Genomic DNA, 18733 nt, shown 5'->3' with positions numbered 1-18733 from the left:
GAGGCTGTTGTGTGGGATAGAGGAGAAAGTGGTATAGATGGATTCTGACAAAGGCAGAACATGTATAGAGTTTGCAGGACGCAGTAAGAAGCTGCGGTGTTTTTAAACACAATGGAACGTCACTGGAGGCTTTAAGCAGGAAAGTGTCTTGACATAATTTTAGGAAGATCACTATAACTGCCCTGGAGAGAAGATTGTGGTTTGTGAGCATCCAAAAACCCAATCAGGGGGCTGGCCTGGTGGCATAGTGATTAAGTTCCCACGTTCTGATTAGGGGACCCAGGGTTCACCGGTTCAGATCCCAGGTGCAGATATATCCACCGCTTATCAAGCCATGCTGTGTCGGCGTCCCACACACAAAATAGAGGAAGGTGGGCACAGATGTTAGCTCAGGGCCAGTCTTCCTCAGCAAAAAGAGGAGGATTGGCGGCGGATGTTAGCTCAGGGCTAACTCCCCTCCCCCCCAAAAAAATCCAATCAGGGAGAAAGTCTGGATCTCTTACGGTGATCCAGGTGAGAGAGGATGGTATCCCAACCTAGTGTGGTGTTGGAGAGGAAAGGGAGTTAGAAGCAGGATGTATTTTGGACTCACCAACAAGGGACTGGGGAAAAAAGAATCCTGGAAACATTTTAGAATTTGGACTTAAGCAACTGATTAGGTGATGCCGTTGACTGTGATGGGGATGACTCTGGTGGAAAAATCAAAATTTATGTTGGGACAGGTGAAGTTTGCGATTCCAAGTGGAAATGCCAAGTAGACAGTGAAACAAATGCATCTGCAGCTGAGAGAAAGCTCAAGGTCAAGTCGACATGTAGATAATGTGTAAGGCCACGGAAGGATAACTATTGTCAAGCGCTTGCAGGAGGATGGAGTAGACAGATTTGTAGTTGTTTGTGGCAAGGATACCCAGACATGGGCTGCTTGATAAAACATTTTGAAAATATAAACGTCCCGCTACCATTCCGAGGATTTTCGACTCAGTAAACCTGAGGTTCTGTTCCTGGTGCAGCAGCGTGTGTGTGTTTTTGTTCATCTCCGCAAGTGGACCTGAGGCTGAGAGCCACAGCCTTGGGAGGTCAGGGTAAGCGAAGGGAGTGGATACCCTCTGGGGCTGCAGGAGGGCCTGGAGGAGCGACTTTAGCATCCTAGCGTTGACAGGAGAGGGCTCGAACTAAAATATGGTTTGGATAACATTTCTTTGCCTTGGTTCTCCAGCTTTCACACTATTTTGTCTACTGTTTCGCAGTTTCTCAGGTAGCGTACACGATCACCCCATGACATCCTGTCACTCCCTTTGTGCGCCGTCCCCACAGGTGGTGTAAAGGATTCAGCAAGAGCCCGAACACGGGAGTCAGCACAATCTCTCTAAAGGGTCAGAGGGTAAATAGACAAGGGGTTGTGAGTGCCGCAGCCTGTCTCAACCGCTCACCTCCGCCCTTGGAGCGCACAGCCTGGACAACGTGTGGATGAATGAACGTGTCTGTTCCAAGAAAACTTTGTTTACAGCATCAGGAGTGAGCAGGATCTGGCCTGATCTGGCGTGTGGCCCCAGCGGAAAGGCTGAGTCTGATCTCCAGCTCTGCAGACTGAGGACAGAGCCAGGCGCTCGGGCACTGCTTGGCGTTCTCGGTTACGGCTCCCGCGGTGGGTGAGGCGGGATGCGCTGCACCCTGAGGAGGTGGCAGGCCGAGGCGGGAGGAGCAGGACCGGGCCTCTGCCAGGTGTGAGTCTGAGACCGCAGCTCTGTGCTCTTACTGTCTGCCGGGCCTTCAGCCATGCTTGCCTCTTGTTTACCAAAAGGACCACAGCCCCTCAAAGATGGAAATTAGGCTGCATATATGTGTGTGCGTGTGTGTATACAGGGCAACTGGCACCTCGGAGACGAGTTAGTTCCCTTCCCGGCATTTTATTTTTATTCTGAAAACCCCTACGCAGTCCATGTGTCACCCCAAATGAAGTGCCCATCTTAAGTTTTCCCCTTAGTCCTCCCATTTTCTCCGTCAGCAACAAAATCAAGTTCCTTCAAGTGCTCACTGACATTCCCCGGCGTCTGAACTATCCGATGTGACACACACAAACTTTAATGTGTAGACACGCTAATCAGAAGGGAAATGTCAAATCTGCATACATTTCAAGTGACCCAACAATATTTTCCTTCCAGCTAAGTCTCCTGTTTCTCTACAATTGCCTCACTGGGGAGCCGACTCACTCAGCATAGCAAGCCCGAGTCCGCAGGAGAACTTCTCCTCACACTGGTGTGCAAGCATCAGAAAGATGAATGTCACTGCCTTGCACTTAGTGACAAGCCTAATTTGACTTGACAAACGATGTTGGTTTTGAAGGGGTCACTAACCATTAGAACTGCTGAGGACGGAGTGCCTCGGAGGTGGATAAAAATTGAATGTTTAAACAGGTTGTTATGCAAATCTGCTTTCCACCTGTCAGGAGTGGGTGAAGGATGGGGTGGAGAGCTGGTGTAAGGCCGTGCCCAGGATTGATGACCGCCGGGCGCATGGCTTGGTCGCTGCACAGAGAAGGTCATGTGGAGCACAGCTGTGGACCTGCCTCTCTCGTCTATCCAGGCAGAGGGTCAGGTAAGCACACAGCCACCAGGAGGTCCCGGGAGCCTCTTTCCGTCTCCCACACTCCTTCTCCATGGCTGTCAGAGAAAGTAAGAGTAAGCTGAGTTTCAATCAAGCTTCGCCCGGAACCCCAGCTCACAAATTAGTGAGGGACCTCCCAAGGCTCAGAAGACAGATAAATGGACCTTCTTGACGGTGACACTGACATCCTCCAGGAAGGTGCTCATCTCACAGCAGAGGGGCCTCCTCCTTGTCCCTTGTACCCACAGGAAAGCTTTGGTCTCTCTAACCGCTCAGTCTCCATTTTAATAAAGACTTTATTTTATTTTTTAATCAAATTACCCTTAAGGAAGTCTGCATCCTCGTTCATTCCCCAAACAGCAGCTGCGACTTCGTAGTGTTTCCTGGGAAAGGTCTTGGTGTTTTGGTGGCACTGCAGCCCCATTTTCCCCCGTGCCCTGTGCCACGAGAGGCAAAGCCCCACCCCTTCCTGTTGGGGTTTTCTCAGACATCAATACGGGGCCGGAGAGGCTTGACCCTGCCTGTCCTCTCGCTTGCTGGACCTGAACCAAAGAGGCCTCCTCACCTCCGGCGGACGTGGGGACCACACCGTGCCCGTGGAATCCCGCTGCCTCCCAGTGTCTGCTGAGCAAGACGATGGGGTGTTGATCACACTCACAATCCTGGGTTTCCTGCGCTCAACTTGGGATGGTCAGCTTGGTGGTGGAGGGCTCTGTGGGCCACGGTGAGGGCGTCTGGCACTGTCCTGAGGGAGACAGGACGCCATGGAGAGTGCAGGGCAGTTTCTCCTCTTACAACTGTGGACAACAGTTCGCCCTCCGGGGGCCACTGTGAAATGACGGTACAGCACGGAGCCTGAGGCCTGTGGCATAATCACACCCAGCGAAGGTCAGCTCCTGCCGTCACGGACGTCGTTTCATAGCCGCTTTACCTTGGCCTTTTTGCAATATTTTATTTCATTTCTCTTTCTTTCGGCGGAAGGGACGGCACATAATAAATCGACAGGATGCCCTTGTTCTTGTAAGACTGATGTACACTCATGAACAGTCCAACAAAAACCTAACAGCTCCACAGCACACATGCTTTTAGCTACTGAATCAGAGCCAGACTCCTCGTTTTTCATATCTTCACGGTGGGAGCTGAAAGAACATCTTGGACCGAAGGAGAGTTAAAGCCGAGTGTGATGCCCTTTGCCCATTAATTCAATCAACAAACGTATGTGGAATACCGCCATAAAGCATGGTGGCTTTGAACCCAGAGTCCTGGTTCAGACATCAGCTCTGCTGTTGATTTAATGAGTGACTGTGAGCTTCTCGTTTGGTTTCTCCAGGTCGATTTCCTCATCTTCAAAATGGGAACACTTGAGAAGGAGCTTTGTCATAGCAAGTAAAAAGATGAGATGAATCTCACAGAATCTCTCCATGGGAGAGATCATAGAATAATAATAATATAAAAAATGTGTCCACTATGTGGGCATCCACCATCTTCCTAAATGAACTAATTGCTAATTAGGAATAATTTGGTTCAAAGTTCTACCACCCTGAAAAATTGGATTTCAACAGTAGAAGACCTTTGGTAAAAGTACTGATGTCCCTGAGAAGGATAGAAACCCGAGTGTCTGGCTCAGTCAGGGCCCTTTAGGACGTCGCCTCCACCCAGCAAAGCATGCTGGGAACATCTGGACGGGAAACCCAGGTTACGACCTGGATTCACGGACAGGCGTCCAAACCATCCCGCCCCACAGCCCACATCCTGCTCACTCTCATTGCAACTGATCCTCACAGTAGTTCTGTAAAGTGAACAGCACTGTCTCTACTTCCGGAGGAGAAGCTGGGGAGCAGTAAGATGACGTCACTCACCCGTGTTTTCCAGTTGGTAGGTGGTAGGGCTGAGTTCTCGTTTTGCTTAATTTTGGAAAATCTTTGTACAGTACCTACTCTGAGTCAGATACTGTCCTAGTGCTGTAGTCACAACAGTGGGCAGAACGTCCCTCACCTCTGGGGGCTCACATTCAAGATTTGAACCCAGATCTGACCTACTCCAAGACCTTAATCTTTCCACCAAACCCAACGGCTCATTGCACTGGAGCTGTCTGGGGAGATGAGCCTGACCCAGTTCAGTGAGTTACGATGTCCCATTCTGCCAGCCCCTTATGATTTAATCAGAACACTTGCTTAGATTAAAATATAGCTTAGTCATGCATATGATCTTTTCCCCCCGATATTTTTTTCATGGAGCTGTCAGTTTTGCAAACTGGCTTGATTTACACAGATATTTTATCCAGAAATAAATTGAATTAACAATTTAAAATGCAGAACAGAAAAGGCTGCCAGTGTGCTAATAGCTCCATTTCCCTGATTAAGAGTACCTTCTCCAAGATGGCATAAAGAACAGAGCCTTCTTTGCCCTGAAACTCATTTGGACAATGGTCTTGGAAGAGAGAGATTCTAGAAGAACACTGCCCTGTCTGAGGGACAGACATCCACCCCAGGTCTGCTGCCAGACTGATCTTCAAAAATATTACCTTGCATATGTGCTTTGGTCATAAGCTTTTATAGTTTTTCTGTGGCTTGCAGAATAAAAATCCCAAACCCCTAAGGTTGTCCCTCAAAGTCACAATTTCCCCTCTTACTTCTTTGGTCTGATCCCTCCCACCTCCCTAACCCCTGGGAGGCAGGAGACTGCAGCCTGAGGCTCCACCCTGTCGGTAACAGACGTGTTACCTTAGCCAAGTCCCTCGGCCTCTCAGAATCACGTGCCGTTTTATCTGTTCTTCAAAAGAAGGTCGTGAAATTTGTCCTCTCCTCCTCTTAGATCTGAGCAGAGGCTCAAGTGAGGCAAAACGTTTTTTAAACTGTAAAGCACAGTGCACAAGCCACCTTCAAGACCTCTGCTCCACCCACGATGATCGCCTCTCCTTCCCATACAAACATCCGCTTCTCCTAGAAGTCATTTCTCCCGTCCTCCAACACACATGCTCCCTCCTCCCTGTCCATCTAAACAAAAGCTTGCCTTTTTCCAGAAGGCTGGTCTCCTGAAGAGGTCAGTTGGCCTGACTATCTAGCCCTGAGATTCTCCTCCCGCACCAGCCCGCCATGGTTTCGCTCACTTGGATCTTGGTCTTTGCTGCCTTTGTGCTGTCTCTGTTCAGTGACTCACCAACAGCTGGTGAGCCCCGATGAGCAGGAGGCTGACTGACTTACACTAATGAGTGTTGGTGCAGAACCCCTACAACTCAGATTCCACTAGCAGTTTTGGGTGCCTACAGTGTGCCCGCTCCATGTCCAGGACCATCACAGGTGCTTTCCTGTTCGCTATCTCCTTTACTCCCCATAAGATAAAATCACTGTCATCACATCTGATGCATCTGGAGATGGGGACTCAGAGGGGTTCACTCTCCGTTGTTCCACATCTAATGGCTAGTAAGTGGCAGAGCTGAAAACCGATTCCAGGACAGATTTCAAAGCCCGTGCTCTTTCCACCAAATTACGCTATCTCCTTTATCAAGTGTCGGCGGATGCCCATCCTAATCGTGATGATGGTAGGTAACTGGGGCATCAAATGGGGTCTCTCGTAGCTCAGAGCACTAAGCATCTGGACCTGATTATAACTGGCCATACGGATTCACGTCTGACTGTTCATCCTACAAACGCGTGCTTCTCTGGATTCTATTTTTTACACAGGTTAAGCACATAAAAAGCAAAGGAAATGATATGGAATAAAATGTATAATTCAAAATTCAAATGCCCTTTTATGACCATTATAATTTTAGTTTCTTTCACTTTCCTATGCCCAGTTTCCTCGTATAAAAAAGAAGGAGACCATCACCAACCCCACAGGGTAGCACAAGGATCAGCTGAGACGCATGAGCTGAAATGTGCCTGAGCAGTTGCTATAATAATAGTGGTAAATACCCAGAGATGGTGTACAGTGATTTAGTGCTTGTGTCTATATCATGTGAATATTTTCTCTGTAAAATCTTGAATAGAGAATAATCCTGCAATATAAAAAGACACAAGAGTTTGAATGGAGATAAAAATGGTTAAAACTACCTAGGCAAAAGCAAACTCTTCATGGATTTTAAAAATCTGCTCTCTGGGACCCTCTCTGTTGCTGGAAGTTTTCTAGCACGGGTTTATGTGTTGTCCAGGAGGCTGACCGGGCCATTTTGAATGGTTTGGTGTCAAATTTACTAACATACTTACCACCCCTAAGTACACATCCTGTGTGTGCTGTGGGCAGGAGGGGGCGGGAGAGGCAGGCAGTCCCCGTCAGCTCGGGCTTGCCGTGACTCAATGCCACCGACTGCGTGGCTCAAACAATAGGAATTTGTTTCTCACAGTTCTGGAGCTGGAAGTCAAGTCTGAGGTGCCAGCTGACTTGACCCCTGGTGAGAGCCCTCTTCCTGGCTCGCAGTCTCCTTGCTGTGGCTTCACTCGGTGGAGAACACAGTGTCTCTTCTAACAAGAGCACCAATGCCATCATGAGGACCTCACCCTCATGACCTCATCACCTCCCCAAGGCCCCACCTCCATCACACGGGGGGTTAGGATTTCAACAAATAAATTTGGGGGGGACCCACGCATCCAGTCCATAGCACAGGGTAGGGCGAGGTCATAAAGGTAAGTGATATTTTGTCTCTCCCGTCAAAGTAACGCATATCCCAGTGGTGTGGCCAGCCACGTGTCCAGAAAGACGGGGAAGGAGTCCAGTGGAATTGGAAGGAGGACAGACAGCAATTCAGTCCTCGCCCTCATCTCTCACATGGTCTGTAAGGCATTTTAAGAAACCCCAAAAATCTATGGGGAAAAATATGAAAACCACTGGTCCACACCATCAGTGCATCACTCATATTACCCAAGTCTTCTTAAATTCACAATGTATTGACCAGGGTTTCTCATGGGTTTGTCTTTCTTTCTTCTTACTTGGATTAAGTCAAAAATGAAGACAAAGCAGTTGAGATAAATGAGATCTGATCAGTAGGAGGCCACTCACTTAACAAAATGTACCTGCTTCTAAGGACATTTTCTCTGGCCTTGGCCAGACTGACCAGGTCCACACAGCTTTGTAGACTCTATGGTGCTGAGCGTTTCCACGCTGTCGACAGTAGCCAACAAATGTCCTGTGTGATAGTCAGTTAGTCTCTACCTACACAAAACACCACCTGAGGGTTATGTTTCCTTGTATTTACCAAGACAAAAAAATGATTGTTGTGGGAATGAGAGTGAGGGCATTCCTGGCAGAAGCACAGCGTGAAGGGCAAGCGAGCAGGAAACATAAGATGTATAAAAAGAACAAATATTAACTTTGACAGAAAGAATTTAGGATGAAAAATGAAAATAGCAATAAAAAAATCTGGAAAGAATGACTAGTCAGATAACTAAGGGTCTAGAGGCTGGAATGAGTAGTTTGACTATTTTCTCTGAGCACCAAATGATAATAGAGGGTCTTTCAGCAAAGGTGACATAACCGGAAGCTTGCCATCAAAAAGTTAACACAGTGGGCACATGTGGGATTAAACAAAGGAGGGAGAAGGAAATCATTTAGAACTCTAACAGAGAAAAGCAAGAAGCAACAGAGTGTTCGTAGGACTCCAACATTTGTGAATTTACCATGAACATTTTTTGCCTTTTCATAAGAGACCTGCAAGGTCCCCACACAGAGACGTTTCTCACCTTGTTGAGGTGTGAACCTGCATTGTGTGCTCTGGAGGACAGGTGTGTACAAGCGAGTCCCTCAGTCAACCAGCTGAGCCTTGCTGAGTGCCGGGTGCCAGCTCCCCAGCACCGTGTGCTCCACTTCGATGCACACGGGGCAATGGGCAGTGCGTAGATGAAGCTCGACTCACGTACAAAGCAAAAACAGTGACTCCAACTCAGGTGGGACGTCAGGGCTGACGACAGGAAAAACGAACACCCCCCAGTCACAGCTGCTTCACACCAGGCAAAGAACCAACGGGCACCTCTGGATGATTCAAGAATCTCTGAAGGCATACGCCATGATCAAGTGGGATTCATATCAGGGACACAGGGATGGTTCAACTTCCGCAAATCCATCAACGTGATATACCACGTTAACAACGTGAGGAAGAAAACCACAGGATAATCTCCATAAATGCAGAGAAGGCATTTGACAAGATCCAACATCCATTCATGATGAAAACTCTGAATAAAATGGGTATGGAAGGAAAGTACCTCAACATAATAAAGACCACATATGACAAACCCACAGCCAACATCATACTCAATGAGGAAAAACTGAAAGCCATCCCTCTGAGAACAGGAGCAAGACAAGGGTGCCCACTCTCACCACTCTTATTCAACATTGTGCTAGAGGTTTTGGCCGGAGTAATTATGCAAGAAAAAGAAATAAGAGGAATCCAAATAGGCAGTGAAGAAGTGAAACTCTCGCTGTTTGCAGGTGACATGATTTTATATATAGAAAGCCTTAAAGAATCCATTGGAAAACTATTAGAAATAATCCACAACTCCAGGAAAGTTGCAGGGTACAAAATCAACTTACAAAAATCAGTAGCATTTTTATACTCAAATAATGAACTAACAGAACAAGAACTCAAGAATACAATTCTATTTACAACCGCAGCAAAAAGAATAAAATATCTAGGAATAAATTTAACCAAGGAGGTGAAAGACCTATACAAAGCAAACTATAAGACATTACTGAAAGAAATCAATAATGACATAAAGAAATGGATATATATTCCATACTCATGGATTGGAAGAATAAACAGTTAAAATGTCCATACTACCCAAAGCAATCTACAGACTCAGTGCAATCCCAATCAGAATCCCAATGACATTCTTCACAAAAATAGAACAAAGAATCTTAAAATTCATCTAGGGGCGACAAAAGACCCTGAAGAGCCAAAGCAATCGTGAAAAAAGAAGAAAGCTGGAGGCATCACAATCCCTGACTTCAAAATATACAAAGCTGAAGTAATCAAAACAGCATGGTACTGGTACAGAAACAGACACACAGATCAATGGAACAGAATTGAAAGCCCAGAAATAAAACCACACATCTATGGTCAGCTAATCTTTAACAAAGGAGACAAGAACATACACTGGAGTAAGGAAAGCCTCTTTAATAAATGGTGCTGGGAAAACTGGACAGCTACATGCAAAAGAATGAAAGTAGACCATTATCTTCCCCCATGCACAAAAATAGTCTCAAAATGGACCAAAGACTTGAAGGTAAGACCTGAAACCATAAAACTTCTGGAATATAAACAAACTTACGGACAAAGAGAATAAATTAGTGGTTATCAGAGGGGAAGCGGGGTGGACGGTGGGCACAAGGAGTCAAGGGGCACATATATACGGTGTCTCACAAACGGTAACATACAACTGAAATCTCACTATGTTATAAGCTATTATGACCACAATTTAAAAAAAAAGAAGAAAAAGAAGCTCCAAAGGCCCCATTCTTAATGCCTTTTTCCTAACAGCCTGTGTGAAAACACCACGTTAGACCTCCTGAGGTGAGGCCTGTGTGCAGATATAAATTCCACCCCAAGGGCATGAGACTATTCACCAAAATGACATTAACAGGAGCCTCCCCACGAAGCACTTGAACCGAAGGGGAGGATGAGGGCTACGGGGGACAGTATTCCACTCAGGCAGCCTGTGGCACTGAGTCGGGGGTAACCCCAGCTAACTGGGAAGGGGCCATCAGTCACAGGAAGAGACGGTCGGCCAGATACACACTGAAGGCAGGGACTACATTTGAAACTGGTGCCCAGGGTAGATTGGAGCAAGTAATTTTTGTCAAATATTATCAATGCAGCGAGAATACGAGAGACCCATGGCCACATCTGTTGACTTGTCTTTTCCATCCATTAGCTTTCAATCTTTCGTGTCTGTATTTTGGGTAGGGCTCTCCTGAACAGCATCCACCTTGAGATTGTTAATAAAGCTGTCCTCATAATCTTTGCCTTTCGATTGCAGAGTTTAGTTCATTTACATTTTCCATAACAATGATTTACACGAATTTATTACTGCAACATTATTGTGTACTTTCTCCTTGACCTGGCTTTTCTATGGTTTCTCTCTCTTTTCTTATCAACTTTTAGACTGATTAATTTTTCTCATTCAATTTTTTTCTCTCTTATCTACACTGTATTTCCCTCCTTTTAGTGGTCACTCTAGAAATTTCACATTTGTAGTTAATTGACCAAAGTCCTAATTTTATCGATACCTTATGCTCCTTCTTATCAACATCTACCCAATTTATTTATGATGTTGTTGCCATGTATTTTCACTTTCCATTAGTTTATTTTAACCCCACAAAAAATTTTTTGTTTTGCACAGTTAACAATTATTCATTTGGTCATCTTTGTTGTTATTGTTTATCATTCTACCTTACATCTTAAACCTTTGATCTAACTTCTGTCTCCCTAATGTTCATAATTTGGAATTTCCTGCAATAAGGATCTGTTGGTAAACTCAAATTTTGTTTGAAAGTAACTTTACTTCACCTTTATTATTGAAAGAAAGGTTCATCGTTTATGCAATTCCGCTTGATAAGTATTTTCCCTGAGCATGTGAAAGCCTTCGTTCCACTGGCTTCTAGCTTCCCTTATGGCTGTCAGAAGTCAGCTGACACACTAATTAGCATGGTTTTGCAGGTCCCCTGTCTTTTTTCTCTGGCTGTTTTAAAGCTATTCTGTCATTCTTTAATGCTCTGCAATGTTTCTATCATGTGAATTTTACTCCAGTTTCACCATTATGCGTCCAGGTGTAGATTTATTTTTATTTACCCTGCTTGAAATTAATTAGGTTTCCCAAATTTGAGGATTTTTGTCATTTTTAAGTTTGGGAAAGTTCCCGACTATACTTTCTTCAAACATTTCCCTTCTCACGCCCTCTCTTCTTCTCTGACAAAGTTTCATTGGATCTTCTCACTCCGCCCATGTCTCTTTCCCTCCTACTCACGGATTTAAATCTCTTTGTTTCTCTGTGTCGCTTCAGACGTGTAGTCTAGTGTGTTAATTCTCTCCTCAGCTGAGTCTAATCTGTTATAAAATTGAGTCTTCACTTCAAACATTATACTTTTATTGCTATACATTTATTGGATTATTTTTTCAGATTTTCTTGGTCACTTTTATAGTCTGCTCATAATTAATATTTTCAGCATTCTCTTTTGTTTGTTTAAGCACACTGGTCATGCTTATTGCAGCAAATTGGATTATCGCTTGTCAAATATTCATTCTCCTTTCCCCCAAAACCTGTGGGAGAAGATTTCCTCTTTCTTCTGCTGATGCTGGGCTTGACTGTGACTTGGGCAATGTGAACAGGCGTGGTGTGCGACGTGTTTGAGTGGGGCTTCTAGCGTGCCTGCATTGCTGGGCTGGGTCTCTTGCACACCTGAGATCCAGCACAGCAAAAGCACATCCCAGCTCTGCTCCGTCCTTTGCCAGAGTCCCAGGGTTAGAAGCACGTGGTGTAGACCTGAGGCCAAGCTTCTGCTTAAATCAAGCTCATCACACCCAAAAGTTGAGCAGAGCCATATCCCCACCTACAGAGCCTTAGCAAGAAATTAGGGCTTAATTTTGTAATCCATTGCATTTTGAAGTACTTTGTTATACAGACTTACATAAAACTTATTTATACATTTAGTTTATATTCTGCATGATACTTCAAAATTTGGGGGATTGAGTCTGATTCTTTCATCTGTAGGTTCTGCTGGCTCTTACTCATGGTGTGCATTTTCTTCTGTGTTTTTTAATTTTGGGGTTTTTTTATTTTTTTTGCTGAGAAAGATTTGTTCTGAGCTAACATCTGTTGCCAATCTTCCTCTTTTTTTGCTTGAGGAAGATTATCCCTGAGCTCATCTGTGCCCATCTTCCTCTACTTTGTGTGTGGGTCACTCCCCCACAACATGGCTTGACAAGTGGTGTGGGTCCACACCCAAGATTGGAACCCACGAACCCAGGCCACTGAAGCAGAGCACACCAGACTTAACCACTATACCACGGGGCTAGCCCCCATGATTTATAATTTTTAGCTGTCAATTTATAATCTTTTAAAATTTACATATCATTGAGGACTAGTTTGAGAATTTCTTCAAAGAGCTGTTACATATGCGTCTGCCAGGCCTTTTGGATACAATAAATCTAGAACTCTCTTAACTAAATTCTCAAATCAAGATTTTTTGGACAACCCAGGCCATGTCAATTTTGGCTCACATTTTAATGATGGCTACTCTGGAGTTAAAATTGTTAGAGAGCGTGTTTTTCACTCCAATAACACAAAAGACTAAGACAGACAGACTCTGCTCCTTGCGTCTCCTCAGGGTTAGGAAGCTCCGACTTGACAAAGGAAGCATGGGGAACCATCCCCAGTGATGAGAAGGGGAGGCAGGATGTCCTGTTTTAGACCAGGGGCTTGATCTCTTGTGTGAGGTGCCATCAGAGCCATGAGAATTAAGTCCCCAGTGTTCACCAGTTGCCTTCAGAGCAAAATCAGCACAAAGTGCTATGCCGACATTTCTGGGTTCCTGTTTTCAGTTGGTTGGGCCTCCTTTCTTGCTAGCTAATTAGTTTATTTTAAAACACTCACATAAATCCAGAACTTCTAGTTTCTTTCAGCAGGAGGGTCAGTTAGGTTATCTACTCTCCCACATAACAGGAAATAGAATTTCCCACCTGCTTTGTCTTTCATAAATTTGTTGAAATATCTCATCTGTGGACGGCGTCTCCTCAGTTCCCCTTGTATTCATCAATCATTCACGCAGGCAGCGTTTGCTCAGCGCCACCCGGTGCCAGGCGCTTTCCCAGGTTCCAGAGATACATAAGCAAACAATGCAGATGAAACCATTGTCCTTATGGGCTGATAGTTTGTTGCTTTTTTATTTAATTCTTTACCATAATTTTATTAAGGCCAAGTAAGAAAAGGGAAATAAATGTGTGGCCAATCAGCCAATGTGAACTGAAGTTCTCACAAATACTATTCAGTTTCTACTGCTTTAATTGAGCGTAACGCATTCTGCATGGCATTCACATTATCTATTACATTCTGTGTGGTATTCCATCGTTTATGTACTTGTTATACACATGAAACATTTTATCATAGAATGAAAGTACTGTGCTAACTTTGATGAGCTAAGAAAATGCAAGTATTAATCTTTCTGTTGTTACTGGGTTATAAACTCAGTAGAGGCAAGGATTATATCAAAATTAGCATCTGAAATAACATGTTGCACTTACCAAATGTCAGAGCGTACTTTTCAGTTGAAAAACACCCTGGAAGGGGAGGTGAGGCAGAAGATCAGATGACCCATCGTGTGTTAGAACTAGACCAGAGCAGAGCCGAGTAAAATGAACTCAGTGTACAAGAGCTGAACTGTAAACAGATAAAATGCCACGCCCAGACAAGGGAAATTACTAGCTCGAGTTCTCAGGGTATTAAGAATACAATGGGGGCAATATTTATTTTGGTACATTGATGCAATGGATTTTTTTTCTACGTTGATTTAACTTCTATGCTAAAATCTTGTCTTTTTTCCTATATTTCATCAGTAAATGCTTTTGAATTTTCAATGTAGATGATCAAATCATCTGCAAATAATGGAAACTAAATTTCCTATTTCCAGTCTTTGTGATTGTAATGTATTGTTCTTTGTCTGTGGTACTGTCCGGAACTTGAATACAAATTCTTTGACTTAAAAATATCAAGCTCATGATAAGTCGTAGTGATTTTCAGTATTATTGCTAGTAATTATAATAGTAAATACCTTTAGGCGTCGGCCCAGTGGCATGCAGCAGTTAAGTTCGCACGTTCCGATTCAGCGACCTGGGGTTCACCGGTTCGGATCCCGGGTGCGGACAAGGCACTGCTTGGCAAGCCTTGCTGTGGCAGGCATCCCACATATAAAGTAAAGGAAGATGGGCACATATGTTAGCTCAGGGCCAGTCTTCCTCAGCAAAAAGAGGAGGATTGGCAGCAGATGTTAGCTCAGGGCTAATCTTCCTCAAAAACAAAAAAATAGTAAACACTTTTATAGTAATTACTATGTTCCAGACACTGTTCTGTGTCCTCACAACAGCTCTGTCACTCTCCCTATTTTACAGATAAGGAAACGGAGGAGGTACAGAGAATTTAAGTAAACTACCTAAGGACAAATAGAGTTAGTGAGGACAGACACAAAACTGAATATTGGCTTTCAGGACGCAAAATATGTATTCTTGATGTTGATATCTGCTTAATTTCCTCAGTTGATTCTAAAATTTCCAGGAGCTATAGAAGTCTAACATGTCAGGCCCAACATTATCTCATGACACATCGTCTTTCACATGACCTTCTCATATAATTTGGAGTTGCCTTTTCAACTTGTCTCAAGTCCCACAAAGACTAAAGATTGTTGCTTTATCAGTGACTTCATACCTCAAAAAAGGTATGGCTTCTAATGAAGCCCAAATTTTGCATTTAACTTATACTTTACATGCCCACCTGGTAGCTAAGCCATTTGATGATATTTTTGTAGTTTTTAATTCCTCATACACTTAAAGACCTTTAAATATGAGGAGAATCCAGAACTATTTCATAGACTGAAGCCCACACTCTGTCATGAATGACACATTTCCAATACGATCCTTCCATTAGAAAAATGTCCACACTGTGTTTTATTAACGTGTTTACACATCTGTTTCTGAGACATGGGTATATTTTCATCTTTGCATCCTCAGTGTCCAGCCTGGTGTCTGGAGTACAGCAGGTACTCAGTTACTTTGTTGAATTGATAAAAGGCAGTAACCCATGGGCATGGGGCATAATTATGCCTATTTGGCAGAGGATGAAAAGAAGTTTACAAGAATTGCTGTGACTTCCAAAGTTACAAACTTTGTCAGTAGTAGAACTAGAATTTATCTTGAGATTTTTGGTCCAAAGCCACTATCTTTCCACTAAACCGCACCATGCATGGAAAAGACTTTACTGTGTATTTTACAGCTAGACCATGAGTAAAAATCATGTGACTTCCTGTGTCATTTGCATCAGAAAATTAAAAGCTTCATGGAATAGAATGGAAATACTAAACCTTACGTTGAGTTTATAAACTGGTCTCTAAAAATAGCTTATTTTCATAGATATAGTAACATATGTCAGAAAACCATCCCAGAGTTCTTTCCTAATAGAAAAGTCCTTATTTTTCTCTCAAAAATGATGTCTTTTGCCAACTCTGAATTCCAGAAAGTGTTAATGAAATGCTGTGCAAAAAATTTTTTCAAATTCATGCTTGTATGAGAAAATCATGGAGAACTGGACATAGGCCAGAAGATCAAACAGAGGCTACACCTGTAATTTCAAAGGACGATAGTTACACAATTCCCAAGAAATCAAGATGTGCAAGTATGACTTTGTCCCTGGCAAGAGAGAGGTTCGCATGCGGGAAAAGTGAGGTGGCCGTGTGGAGCCATCGTGGATTCACTTGGAAATGATTCTATCAAACAAACCTGAGGACAGCACCATACAGGAAGTTAATGTGACATCTAACACGATCTGGGATGAGTAACGAAATGTCATAAAATCTCTCAGGTGACAAACTAATGCCACGTAACAAAATCTCTCATGACACCCTACGGACAAGATGAGGCAGTCAGGATTAATTACAATATTGAACAGCAGTTGGTAGAACAACTATGATTATTGATGATAACTCCTTGCTGTCACAACCACTAGGTCAGTCAACCCTGACTTCCTGGGAATCAAGAGAGACAGTGACATAGAGAAGAGTTTTAGAGAAAATAGCAAAAAGGAGGGGTGAAACTGCCCGTATCAGGGACTACATCAAACAAAGGCATGTTGATTCCTTGCAGTCCTGAATCGAATGTCAAGATTCAGAGAAAGATCATCTTTGAGGACTGGGCAGGTCCACACTTCAGAAACAGTAGAGAGGGAAGAAGATTCCAATACAGACATGAGCCCTTGCAGGAATCCCACCCAGAAACAAAGAGCAAGAGGCAACAGGCAGCTTATGTTCTCTCTCCCCTCACCACAGGAAAACTGCTGCAGGATGAAGCAGAAAAGTCCTCTCTCCATAGCAAAGCAAACACTGTGCTCAACAAGGTCACAATGACCTCCACATTGCTAGATTCTACTTCTGTCATTATCTCTCTTGGCCTGTCAGCATTCACTCCATCTGCACCACCAGTCCTTGTTGGCATCCAGGCATCCAGGACAGTGACCTCCTGGCCGCTCTGTTGGTCTCCTTTACTCCTTTCTCCTTGTCTTAACATTGGAGTGGCCCAGGAACCAGTCCTTAGTCATCCTCTCTTCTTTATCAACACTCACTGCCCTGGGGAACTCTTCCAGTCTCATGGTTTTAAATGTCATCTGTATTTTGTCCTCTCAAATTATTTTCTCTAGTCCAGACCTCTCTCCTGAAGTCCAGACTCATATCTTCAAATGCTAACTCAGCTTCTCCACTTGGATGTCTAACAGATATCTCAAAATTAATATGTTCAAAACTGAACACTGCTTCCCTCTGAAACCTGCTCCATCCACAGTCCTACCATCTCAGCTTCTAACAACTTGCTCCTTCCAGTTGCTGAGTCCAGAACCTTTGGAGTCATTCCTGATATATGCCTTTCTCTCATGCAACCCACAATCTGCCAGGAAATGCAGGTAGGTCTATTTTAAAAGACATCTAGAATCTGGCCAGTTCTTGTTATTACTACCAACCCAAAAAACATCAAAAGATTTTCCCTAGATTCTTACAAAAACTTCTGGCACCCAGCCTTCCTGCACCCAGCCTCCCTGCACCCAGCCTTCCTGCACCCGGCCTCCCTGCACCCAGTCTTCCTGCACCCAACCTTCCTGCACCCAGCCTCCCTGCACCCAGCCTCCCTGCACCCAGCCTTCCTGCACCCAGTCTTCCTGCACCCGGCCTTCCTGCACCCGGCCTTCCTGCACCCAGTCTTCCTGCACCCGGCCTTCCTGCACCCGGCCTCCCTGCACCCAGCCTTCCTGCACCCGGCCTCCCTGCACCCAGTCTTCCTGCACCCAACCTTCCTGCACCCAGCCTCCCTGCACCCAGCCTCCCTGCACCCAGCCTTCCTGCACCCAGTCTTCCTGCACCCGGCCTTCCTGCACCCGGCCTTCCTGCACCCAGTCTTCCTGCACCCGGCCTTCCTGCACCCGGCCTCCCTGCACCCGGCCTCCCTGCACCCGGCCTTCCTGCACCCAGTCCTCCTGCACCCGGCCTTCCTGCACCCAGCCTTCCTGAACCCAGTCCTCCTGCACCCGGCCTTCCTGCACCCGGCCTTCCTGCACCCGGCCTTCCTGCACCCAGCCTTCCCACATTTAGTCTTCCTGCACCCAGTCTTGCTTCTGTGCAGCATGTTCTCAGTACAAGCTCCAAAGCGGTCCTTTAAATCTTCAGTCAGATCATTTCATTCCACTCTTCAAAACCCCGCACTCATTGTCCATCTCACTCAGAGTAGATGTTCTACAAAGTCCTACAAAGCCTGTTAAGCCCCATGTGACCTGTTCCTCCATTAATACCCTGGCCTCCTACGACTCACCCATCACTGCCTCTGCTCCTTGCTCTTACTCAGAGATGCCAGACTCACTCCCACCTCAAAGACGTTACTCTATTCCTTCTGCTGGTGATTCTTTTCCCCTCAATATTCGCACAGTTCAGTCCCTCACCTCTTTCAAGACTTCATTCAAATCTCACCTTCTCACTCAGCTCCCCCTTGAGCAGTTTACTTTGTACACCCATCCGTCCATCCACCCTAGGAACCTCCCATTCTTACAGGTTCACTTTTCTTTTTTCCATGGTAATTACGATCTTCTAAGAAACTACCTGATTTCTGTGTTGACTGGTTTTAGCATTTGTTATCTATTTCTCTCTGCGAGAACAACAGCTCCATAAGGACAGGCTTCTTTGTCTATTTTCTCCTTGATGTACTCAGATACTTAGAAGAGTAACTGGAACAGTCAGTGGTCAACAAACATTTGTTGAATTCAGAAACTTCCCCACTGGCACTATGTCCCCATATCCTGGGCTTACGTCAGTGAGAGCTCTGCATTCTCCCACCAGGACAGAGGAACTCCTGTCATTGAAGAAATCCAAGCAAAGGACACCAGGATCTGAGAACAAGGGAATT

At 44.8% G+C, this 18733-nt stretch overlaps 1 long non-coding RNA gene across 1 annotated transcript in view; it reads right to left on the bottom strand.

Moving 5' to 3' along the window:
- Nucleotides 1-13960, bottom strand: part of LOC138924174 (uncharacterized) — a 35829-nt gene extending 21869 nt beyond the window's left edge. Inside the window, exon 1 of the long non-coding RNA XR_011438932.1 lies at nt 13832-13960. This is a non-coding gene — a long non-coding RNA (uncharacterized lncRNA). The remainder of the gene's footprint in view (nt 1-13831) is intronic.
- Between the last annotated feature and the right edge of the window lie 4773 nt (nt 13961-18733).

This window comes from Equus caballus, chromosome 5, assembly GCF_041296265.1.
Source record: "Equus caballus isolate H_3958 breed thoroughbred chromosome 5, TB-T2T, whole genome shotgun sequence".
Lineage (NCBI taxonomy): Eukaryota > Metazoa > Chordata > Mammalia > Perissodactyla > Equidae > Equus > Equus caballus.
The sequence above is the reverse complement of the archived record's forward strand: the minus strand, read 5'-3'. Positions and strand labels throughout refer to the sequence as shown.